The following is an 11410-nucleotide window of genomic DNA, read 5'->3' as shown; positions in this document are numbered from 1 at the left end:
TTGAAAGATCACTTACTATCAACTTGCCAGAACATTTGTTGAAACATGTTCCCGAGGAAAACAGCAAACTAAATTAAATCAGTAAAAATACATACACACACACAAAAATAGAAAGTATTTCTCCTATATTTTCCTTTTCACATATTTCTTGAACTTGCTTCCTTGTGCTGGGCAATGTAGTCAAACTGAGATCACTTAGCATTAAATAGGAAATAAGGGGGACATGCAACTGGACTAATTCATGGACCTGGCTGAAAGACTTCTGAGAATGAAAGGATGACATTTCTGGTAAAATAATTGTTCTAAGGAAACACTGGTTCTTCCATCCTTCATTTCTCATTTCACTTTCATTCTAAAGATGCCATTATTTAAGGAGAGATAGGAGTTTTCTAATCAGAAATGCAAATTGCCTGTCTGCCTTTCCTTCCTTCCTTCCTTCCTTTACTTCCTGCCTCCCTTCCTCCCTTCCTTTTCTTCCTGCCTCCCTTCCACCCTCCCCTCCCTCCCCTCCCTCCCTCCCTCTTTCCCTTCCTCCCTCCCTTTCTCCCTCCTTCCTTAATTCCTTCTCTCCTTTTTTCCTTCCCTTGTTCCTTTATTTTTTGACAACCAATTCAAGAGTATGGGTAATAATTGATATAATAGCCCAATTTGACACAAATGTGAACTTTGGCAAGAAAACCACTTTATAAACTCATTTGAAAGTACTTATTTGCTTACAATCACTTGTTAAGGAGATAATACCAAAGAGCTGCCAATATGTTTCCATATTCAGTTCTATCTCTATATTATGGAAAGGAAACCAAAGTACTTGGGAACAAAAAACCTCTCTGAATACAGAATTCAAGAGCATTGTTCAATTGGGAACTTGCAAGAGGCAAAGCAGAAAATGGATATTGTAGTTTTCCTTTTAGTCCAGATGGAGGCATTTAAAAGAATCATGCTTTTAGGATCTCTGGAACAAACCAGCGGAGCTTGCAATATGAAGACCAGGCATTACTATAAAATATGTAGGGAATGCTTTTGCTGTGATCTTTAACTTTTAACCTATGTTCTGATAGTTTTATAATATTACTCGCCTGGTGTTCAACAATTCAAATTACATACACAAACACACATGACTGTAGAAAAAGAAGCACATTTTGCAATTTCCCAAGGAAACAAGTTTGAGAAATATGTGAAAAGGAAAGTATAGGAGAATTACTTTCTATATGGGTGTTTTTATTATTGTTTAATTTAGTTTGTTATTTTCCTTAGGAATATGTTTCAACAGATGTTGTGCCAGGTTGATAGTAAGTGATCTTTCAACCCAGAGCAAAAGCGAATGCAAGTAACTCTAATCAAATAAACTCTTAACAGCCTCTGGTCAGTGAGACATGAATTGTCTAGTCAAGTTTAAAAAATCAATAGTGGCCACTCAAAATTCAACTATAGTTAGAAACCAACAAACTTGACCACATTCCGAAAGATCAGAAGTTATTTCAATCTGACTTCCTCTTTCCTAATTGAATACCTTTTATTTCTTTCTCCTGCCTGATTGCCCTGGCCAGAACTTCCAACACTATGTTGAATAGGAGTAGGGAGAGAGGGCATCCCTGTCTTGTGCCAGTTTTCAAAGGGAATGCTTCCAGTTTTTGCCCATTCAGTATGATATTGGCTGTGGGTTTGTCATAAATAGCTCTTATTATTTTGAGATACGTCCCATCAGTACCTAATTTGTTGAGAGTTTTTAGCATGAAGTGCTGTTGAATTTTGTCAAAGGCCTTTTCTGCATCTATTGAGATAATCATGTGGTTTTTGTCTTTGGTTCTGTTTATACGCTGGATTACGTTTATTGATTTGCATATGTTGAACCAGCCTTGCATCCCAGGGATGAAGCCCACTTGATCGTGGTGGATAAGCTTTTTGATGTGCTTCTGGATTTGGTTTGCCAGTATTTTATTGAGGATTTTTGCATCAATGTTCATCAGTGATATTGGTCTAAAATTCTCTTTTTTTATTGTGTCTCTACCAGGCTTTGGTATCAGGATGATGCTGGCCTCATAAAATGAGTTAGGGAGGATTCCCTCTTTTTCTATTGATTGGAATATTTTCAGAAGGAATGGTACCAGCTCCTCCTTCTACCTCTGGTAGAATTCGGCTGTGAATCTGTCTGGTCCTGGACTTTTTTTAGTTGGTAAGCTATTAATTATTGCCTCAGTTTCAGAGCCTGTTATTGGTCTATTCAGAGATTCGACTTGTTCCTAGTTTAGTCTTGGGAAGGTGTATGTGTCGAGGAATTTATCCATTTCTTCTAGATTTTCTAGTTTATTTGCGTAGAGGTGTTTATAGTATTCTCTGATGGTAGTTTGTATTTCTGTGGGATCGGTGGTGATATCCCCTTTATCATTTTTTATTGCATCTATTTGATTCTTCTCTTTTCTTCTTTATTAGTCTTGCTAGCAGTCTATCCAGGAGCTTCCTGGATTCCTTGATTTTTTTTGAAGGGTTTTTTATGTCTCTGTCTCCTTCAGTTCTGCTCTGATCTTAGTTATGTCTTGCCTTCTGCTAGCTTTTGAATGTGTTTGTTGTTGCTTCTCTAGTTCTTTCAATTGTGATGTTAGGGTGTCAATTTTAGATATTTCCTGCTTTCTTTTGTGGGCATTTAGTACTATAAATTTCCCTCTACACATTGATTTAAATGTGTCCCAGAGATTCTGGTATGTTGTGTCTTTGTTCTTGCTGGTTTCAAAGAACATATTTATTTCTGCCTTCATTTCGTTATTTACCCAGTAGTCATTCAGGAGCAGGTTGTTCAGTTTCCATGTAGTTGAGCGGTTTTGAGTGAGTTTCTTAATCCTAAGTTCTAGTTTGATTGCACTGTGGTCTGAGAGACAGTTTATTATAATTTCTCTTCTTTTACATTTGCTGAGGAGTGCTTTACTTCCGACAACGTGGTCAATTTTGGAATAAGTACGAAGTGCTGAGAAGAATGCATATTCTGTTTATTTGGGGTGGACAGTTCTGTAGATGTCTGTTAGGTCTGCTTGGTGCAGAGCTGAGTTCAATTCCTGGATATCCTTGTTAACTTTCTGTCTCATTGATCTGTCTAATGTTGATAATGGGGAGTTAAAATCTCCCATTGTTACTGTGTGGGAGTCTAAGTCTCTTTGTAGGTCTCTAAGGACTTGCTTTATGAATCTGGGTGCTCCTGTATTGGGTGCACATATATTTAGGATAGTTAGCTCTTCTTGTTGAATTGATCCCTTTACCATTATGTAATGGCCTTGTTTGTCTCTTTTGATCTTTGTTGGTTTAAAGTCTGTTTTATCAGAGACTAGGATTGCAACCCCTGCCTTTTTTTATTTTCCATTGGCTTGGTAGATCTTCCTCCATCCCTTTATTTTGAACCTATGTGTATCTCTGCACATGAGATGTGTTCCCTGAATACAGCACACTGAAGGGTCTTGACTTTTTATCCAGTTTGCCAGTCTGTGTCTTTTAATTGGAGCATTTAGCCCATTTACATTTAAGGTTAATATTGTTATGTGTGAATTTGATCCTGTCATTATGATGTTAGCTGGTTATTTTGCTCATTAGTTGATGAAGTTTCTTCCTAGCCTTGATGGTCTTTACAATTTGGCATGTTTTTGTAGTGGCTGGTACCAGTTGTTCCTTTCCATGTTTAGTGCTTCCTTCGGGAGCTCTTTTAGGGTACCTGGTGGTGACAAAATCTCTCAGGATTTGCTTGTCTGTAAAGGATTTTATTTCTCCTTCACTTATGAAGCTTAGCTTGGCTGGATATGAAATTCTGGGTTGAAAATTCTTTTCTTTAAGAATGTTGAATATTGGCCCCCACCCTCTGCTGGCTTGTAGAGTTTCTGCCAAGATATCAGCTGTTAGTCTGATGGGCTTCCCTTTGTGGGTAACCCGACTCTTCTCTCTGGCTGCCCTTAACATTTTTTTCTTCATTTCAACTTTGGTGAATCTGAATTGTCCCTGTTTGCAGATGATATTATTGTATATCTAGAAAACCCCATTGTCTCAGCCCAAAATCTCCTTAAGCTGATAAGCAACTTCAGCAAAGTCTCAGGATACAAAATCAATGTGCCAAAATCACAAGCATTCTTATATACCAGTAACAGACAATCAGAGAGCCAAATCATGAGTGAACTCCCACTCACAATTGCTTCAAAGAGAATAAAATACCTAGGAATCCAACGTACAAGGGATGTGAAGGACCTCTTCAAGGAGAGCTACAAACCACTGCTCAACGAAATAAAAGAGGCTACAAACAAATGGAAGAACATTCCATGCTCATGGATAGGAAGAATGAATATCATGAAAATGGCCATACTGCCCAAGGTAATTTATAGATTCAATGGCATCCCCATCAAGCTACCAATGACTTTCTTCACATAATTGAAAAAAACTACTTTAAAGTTCATAAGAAACCGAAAAAGAGCCTGCATTGCCAAGTCAATCCTAAGCCAAAAGAACAAAGCTGGAGGCATCATGCTACCTGACTTCAAACTATACTACAAGGTTATATTAACCAAAACAACATGATACTGGTACCAAAACAGAGATGTAGACCCTTGGAATGGAACAGAGCCCTCAGAAAGAATACCACACATCTACAACCATCTGATCTTTGACAAACCTGACAAAACCAAGAAATGGGGAAAGGATTCCCTGTTTAACAAATGTTGCTGGGAAAACTGGCTAGCCATATGTAGAAAGCTGAAACTGGATCCCTTCCTTACACCTTATACAAAAATTAATTCAAGATGGATTAAAGACTTAAATGTTAGACCTAAAACCATAAAAACCCCAGAAGAAATCCTAGGCAATACCATTCAGGACATAGGCATGGGCAAGGACTTCATGTCTGAAACACCAAAAGCAATGGCAACAAAAGCCAAAATTGACAAATGGGATCTAATTAAACTAAAGAGCTTCTGCACAGCAAAAGAAACTACCATCAGAGTGAACAGGCAACCTACAGAATGGGAGAAAATTTTTGCAATCTATTCATCTGACAAAGGGCTAATATCCAGAATCTACTAAGAACTCAAATAAATTTACAAGAAAAAAAACCCCATCAACAAGTGGGTGAAAGATATGAACAGGTACTTCTCAAAAGAAGACATTTATGCAGCCAAAAGACACATGAAAAAATGCTCATCATCACTGGCCATCAGAGAAATGCAAATCAAAACCACAATGAGATACCATCTCACACCAGTTAGAATGGTGATCATTAAAAAGTCAGGAAACAACAGGTGCTGGAGAGGATGTGGAGAAGTAGGAACACTTTTATGCTTTTGGTGGGACTCTAAACTAGTTCAACCACTGTGGAAGACAGTGTGGTGATTCCTCAAGGATCTGGAACTAGAAATATCATTTGACCCAGCCATCCCATTACTGGGTATATACCCAAAGGATTATAAGTCATGCTGCTATAAGGACACATGCACACATATGTTTATTTGTGGCACTATTCACAATAGCAAAGACTTGGAACCAACCCAGATGTGCATCAATGATAGACTGGGCTAAGAAAATACGGCACATATACACCATGGAACACTATGCAGCTATAAAAAAGGTTGAGTTCATGTGTTTTGTAGGGACATAGATGAAGCTGGAAGCCATCTTTCTCTGCAAACTATCGCAAGGACAAAAAACCAAACACCACATGTTCGCACTCATAGTTGGGAATTGTACAATGAGAACATTTGGACACAGGAAGGGGAACATCACACACCGGGGACTGTTGTGGGGTGGGGAGACGGGGGAGGGTTAGCATTAGGAGATATACCTAATGTAAATGACGAGTTAATGGGTGCAGCACACCAACATGGCACATGTATACATATGTAACAAACCTGTACATTGTGCACATGTACCCTTGAACTTAAAGTATAATAAAAAAAATTTCAAAGTTATTTCAATCAAAAGCAAATGTGTGAGAATCTGGAAAATAATAAATGAGTTAAAACCTCAAAGAGAAATAGAATGTTTCACAGTAGACACATAATATCTACTCAGAAAAAATGATAGTGTTACTAAAAATGAGTAACAAAGTTACTGCTGAAGATAAGATTTCAGACATTTGGCATTAATGTTCTTACACTTATGAATGATATATGTTATTGTTTTATTTCCTTAGCATGTCTAATGCATATCATTTAGTGGAAGCATCCCCCAAATTAGGAGCTCCATTGTCAAAGGCATTCTCTTCTAAGGTTTCCAGAACTGCAGGCCTGAGGATACAGTGCTGTACAGTAGTTCAAAACTCCAGTTTTGCTATCAGATTGACTCATTTCTGAACTCTGACTTATCACTCTTTTCTCTGAAACAAGTATCTTTTTCTGTTGGAAACTCAGTTTCTTCATTTATGCAGCAGGGCTATTCACAGTGCTTAGCTAATGGCGTTTAATACTCTATACAGGAGAATTAAGTGAAACCCTGCAGCTAATGTGTAAAATATCTAGAACAGAGTAACCACTGAATATTCCTATTGCAGTATAACATATAATAGCTGACATAGCTATTATAACTCTGTGTTTTGGTTTGGATTACTTACAGTGATTCATATACAAAGCCCACATATTTTATGAAGCATCTACTATGTAAGTTACTCTGCTAGTTTTTATAAAATATTAAAAATAGGTATAATGTCATTCTTTTTATTAAGTAGCTTATAATCAAGCATGAGGTACACTGATAATACATAAGTGAATGCAATATAAGTTATAATTGTGATAGGTAAAATCAAGCAGTAAAAAATTCTCTAGTGGTAAGAAGAAAAGAGAGATACTTTTCGACTTAGTGGAAGATAATCAATAAACTGTAGTTATTATTTTTACCATTGTTGTTGCTAATTCCAAATACAAAGCACCCTAGTAGAGCTAAACCAATAGGTCTCTTAAAATACAGGGATATCATGAAATGATTTATTAAATCTATTAATAGCATTCACATGAAATCTCTTTTGTTAAAAACAAATAGGAAAGTAGACAAAAAGCTATTGTAAAAAGTTTAGTTTCTATGACTATATTGTGCTTAAGGCAAGTAGATCTCATTGAGAAGAAATCTATTGCTGATTAAAATATGAGCTATCTCATTAATCACAGAATACATTAGATAATAAATTGTGGTTGTTAACTTGATATGCACCATTGAACATGGAGAAAAAATATCACATAGGCAGACAAGTGCTCTAGTGTATGACAGTGTAATAGCTTGTGGATATATTCTTTTTGTAAATATGTCTGCTACATATCTTATGTCTTACTGAACTGTGCTGTAAGATATGGTTATTCTTTAAGTCACAGAGATTAATGCTGAAGATTTTTCAACACTGGAAAAAATCATGCATTTGAATAGAAGAAAGGGTGAGATAGAAATTAACATTTTTCACTCAGAGTATGTCATTCTGATATTTCGTTCAATTTTCTAAGGGAGCTTTGAAGATGTTAGATTTTAAAAAATGTTTTGGAAAAAAAAAGAAACTAATGACATAGTCCACTGACAGGTAATTATGTGAACTAATTGCACGGACTGATTTAAACTGTGATCAAGGATATTTAACTGTCTGTTCTATATGGATCTAGTGAGCCGGACCTGAAAATTTGCTGATAACAGAAGTAGAAAAGAATGGAAAAGTGTTACGTTCTGTAGACCAGGCTACACTTTTTTTTTTTAAGAAAGAATAAAGATTTCTTTAAATTTTGTTTTCGTAAATGTGCAATTTTAACATGAAGAGATTGTTGAAAATTAATTTTGACCTGGCCTTGTGTTCGATTTGCTTGACAAAGTAACATATTCAGAAAACTGGACCAGTTTCACTATAAATATTGTTTCTGCTTCTGCTGTCCAATATGGCAGCCACTAGTCATGTGTGGCTACTAAGTACTTGAAATGTGGTTAATCTGAATTGATTTAGGCTGTAAGTGTAAAATACAGGCCATATTTCTGTATTATTTTTATGCTTTATCTTCTTTGAAAAAAAGGTAAAATATTGTACTTGGATATATAAGTTTTAATGAGATGTGTCAATTTCACTGGTTTCTTTTTAACTTTTTAACAGCGAGAGGAAAATATTTATACTCATGTGGCTTCCATTTGTGATTTGTTATGTTTCTATCAAACAGTGCTGTTTTTTTGTGGTACATGAATAAAGTCACTGATGATGGAAGCAATATTCTGAACAAATAATCTTGACCTCCTCAGAAACACGTTAAAATTACTCACATTGTGGCCATAAAGCATGTTTGTTTTAGTTTATGTGTAAATCATTGTAAAGAAACCATATAATTCAAAATATATTATGCATTTTAAAAACGATAAGAAAAAAGATATAAAATCATAAATGTGTGGATAGATAACAGTGCAAAATCTGAAACGCAGAATAGCCATTTGTTAGGTGAAACATGTATGCTCATGTTCTTATATAAAGCATATGTTCCACCTATAATTGCTGCATTATTCTTCTATTATATTGATAGAGACATTGTGATTATAAAGGAAACTCTTCCCCCTATATGGTTTGAAAGTTTGTGGAAATTTATCTTCTCACTGATGAATTTTAAATGCAGAAATCAATACAAATCATTTATGCAAGAATCTTTGCCCAAGTCCCTTCCATCTATCCCTGCAAATTCAAAACAAAACAGTACTCTCTCTGTTCCAACAAAGACTATATGGAACATCTCCTTTTCTCTCCTTCCATTTTCTTTTCTTAGATGTGTTTTTCAAAGAGGGGATGAGTTAAAGACAGAAAAAGCCCCCAGTGCAGTCGCAAGCAAGAAAAGTACAATAAGTGACTCTCAGGATTTATTGCTTTGGAGTACTACAATAGACTATCTTTGGGTTCATAATAAATGAATCTTTAATACCTGATAGAATGCATACATATCTCCAAGTAGGTCATTTATGTTTTCATTTACATTTTCTAAGATTCTTCATTTATATTTTTAAAATACTGTGTTCTTCCAGGAATTATTCCATATAAATTCAAAGTACAATTGTTGTTCCCCCAGAAAGGAGCCATTATATACCAGGAATCACTGTCAGAAGGGAATGTATTCTGAAACTTTTTTCACATGCATATGTGTTGGATGTGGTTATTCTCACATATATGTCCTTTGTAGAAGTCGTCTGTAAGTCTGTAAGAGCCACTGCTGGGCTTGTATGTGGGGGCCAGATCTGAAGGTTAATTCCTGTTAAAAATAAGTATCCTGCATATGAAGGTCTGAAGCAGAAACTAGCCTGTGAATTCTAAACCTCTGCTGTCCAATACAGTAGCCACTAGCCACATGTGGATGTAGATCACTTGGACTGTAGTTAATGTGACAAACTAAATTTTAAATTTTATTTAACATTAATTAAGGTAAATTTAAAAACCATCACTGGATTCAGTGTTTGAAAACCTTTTAAGTATATTTGGAACAACTTTGGATTTACTTTTTCAGGAATACATTTTATGTTATGTAAATACAGATTGAGTATTTGCAGCCAAAAATTTCAAATTGAGATGTGCTGAAAGTATAAAGCCCAAAGCAGATTTTGAAGACTTAGTGCTAAAATAAATAAACAAAATAACTCCTTAGTCATTTTACATAGATTGGATGTTGAAATGGTTTGGATATTTGGGTTAAAATATATTAAAATTAGTTTTACCTGTTTCTTTTTATTTTCTTAATACAGCTACTAGAAAGTTTAAAATTATATATGTGGTTTAAGTTAAACTTCTATGGGAACAGAAGAGGAAAATACATGGAAATATATTTGAGGTAACAAGGTTATAGATGGGATATAGTGACCAGAATGAGGAACTAGTGCCAGCAGAGTGAGAGTGGGTAGCAAATGGACCAAAAGAGAAGCAGCTCCTTGCTCTGTTGGCAGGTCAGTAGCTTGTGATTCCTGAACTGTCATAGGGCTCAGGATCAAGAACGTGACTTTTTAGCATTTAGTGTCTTATGATCAATGACAGACAAATACATTATTATGTTGCTTTAATAATAACACAATTATTTTTATAATTTAATTAATTTTTTATTCATTTTTTAATATATAGAGATGGAGTCTTGCTGTGCTGCCCTTAAGTGCTGGGCTTAAGTAATCTTCCTACCTCAGCCTCCCCAAAGTTCTGGGATTATAGGCCTCAGCCACTCAGTCTGGCCAATAATAACAAATTTAATTATTTTTTAAAAGTATTACTGTATTTCAGTCTTCTTTCAGCCTACAATATGGTATTAAATGCCTTACACGGAGACATATAAAGGATTTTACCATAATAACCTTTAAAACAAAAGCGATTTCCTAGAATTATAGGACAGAAAAAAGAATGTTAAAACAAATTTCATTTCCCAGGGTAGAAATCTAATGGAACATTAACTTGGGGCACTTTGTTATATCAAATCTAGTCCATAGCTAAGAACTGGATTAGATTAATCCTTCGGACAGTTTGGAACAAATTGTATTACATTGTGTTTGCCATGGAAGTCTTATTGCCCTCATGTTAAATTAAAATAGCCTTTCTCTCTACATAAGTGAAATACAAGCTCACTGCAGAGAAATCAGAATACTAACAAGCAAAAAGAGGAAAACAATAATCACTTGTAACCCATACCACCCAGAGATAATGATTGTAATTTTTCCTTGCATTTTCTTCAAGGAAACATTGTTGGTTTTTAGCCAGGGTTTGGTATGCCTTAATAAGGACTGCATCACAAACTCTGTATTTAATACTTTTCACCCTTTTCTTTGAACTCTCTTTGGGCTGTTTTCATAGCCCAGACTGAGGTTATCTGTTGTAGAACAACAACTTAATAAATGATGTCTTGTTGGCTTGAAAGTATTCTTCATATAGATTTCCAAAGCACCAAACATAAAGCCAGGAAGTGCTTTATTCACTAGAAAATCTTGTTGAACATTTTCTGACATTATTAGTACAATGGAGAGAGTGAAGATGAAAGAAGAATGAAGAATTCTGAATCTTGAAGAGCCTGTGCTTATTAGTATTTTCAGCAGAAATCATGAAGGGTCACCTCATCAGCAGATTCATGAAGCCTCATTAGGTAAAGGCTTTAAATGTTTCAAGAGTAATCCCTCATAGAAAGCCTTATAACCATCCTAAGCAAATGCTAGACAAACATGCCTACCTGCCCATGTTGACCTTTGATTGGCGAGAGTTTTTGTTTCCTCTTTAAGAGGAAGATGCACACCCAAGTGTGAAACTACACAGAAAATTTAGCAGTGCTGTATCTGGGAATGCAAACCTGAGGACCTAAAGTTTGGCAGACCACTTGAGATGAAGTGGAGTGCAAAGTGTCCTTTGTCAATTCTTCAGATAGTTTCCTCCATTCTCTCTGATTTTCATTCTCTCTATTGTCCTTTCAGTCAGTCTTGATATTCAACTATT

This window comes from Gorilla gorilla, chromosome 13 (genome assembly GCF_029281585.2).
Source record: "Gorilla gorilla gorilla isolate KB3781 chromosome 13, NHGRI_mGorGor1-v2.1_pri, whole genome shotgun sequence".
Lineage (NCBI taxonomy): Eukaryota > Metazoa > Chordata > Mammalia > Primates > Hominidae > Gorilla > Gorilla gorilla.
Note: the sequence above shows the minus strand (reverse complement) of the source record.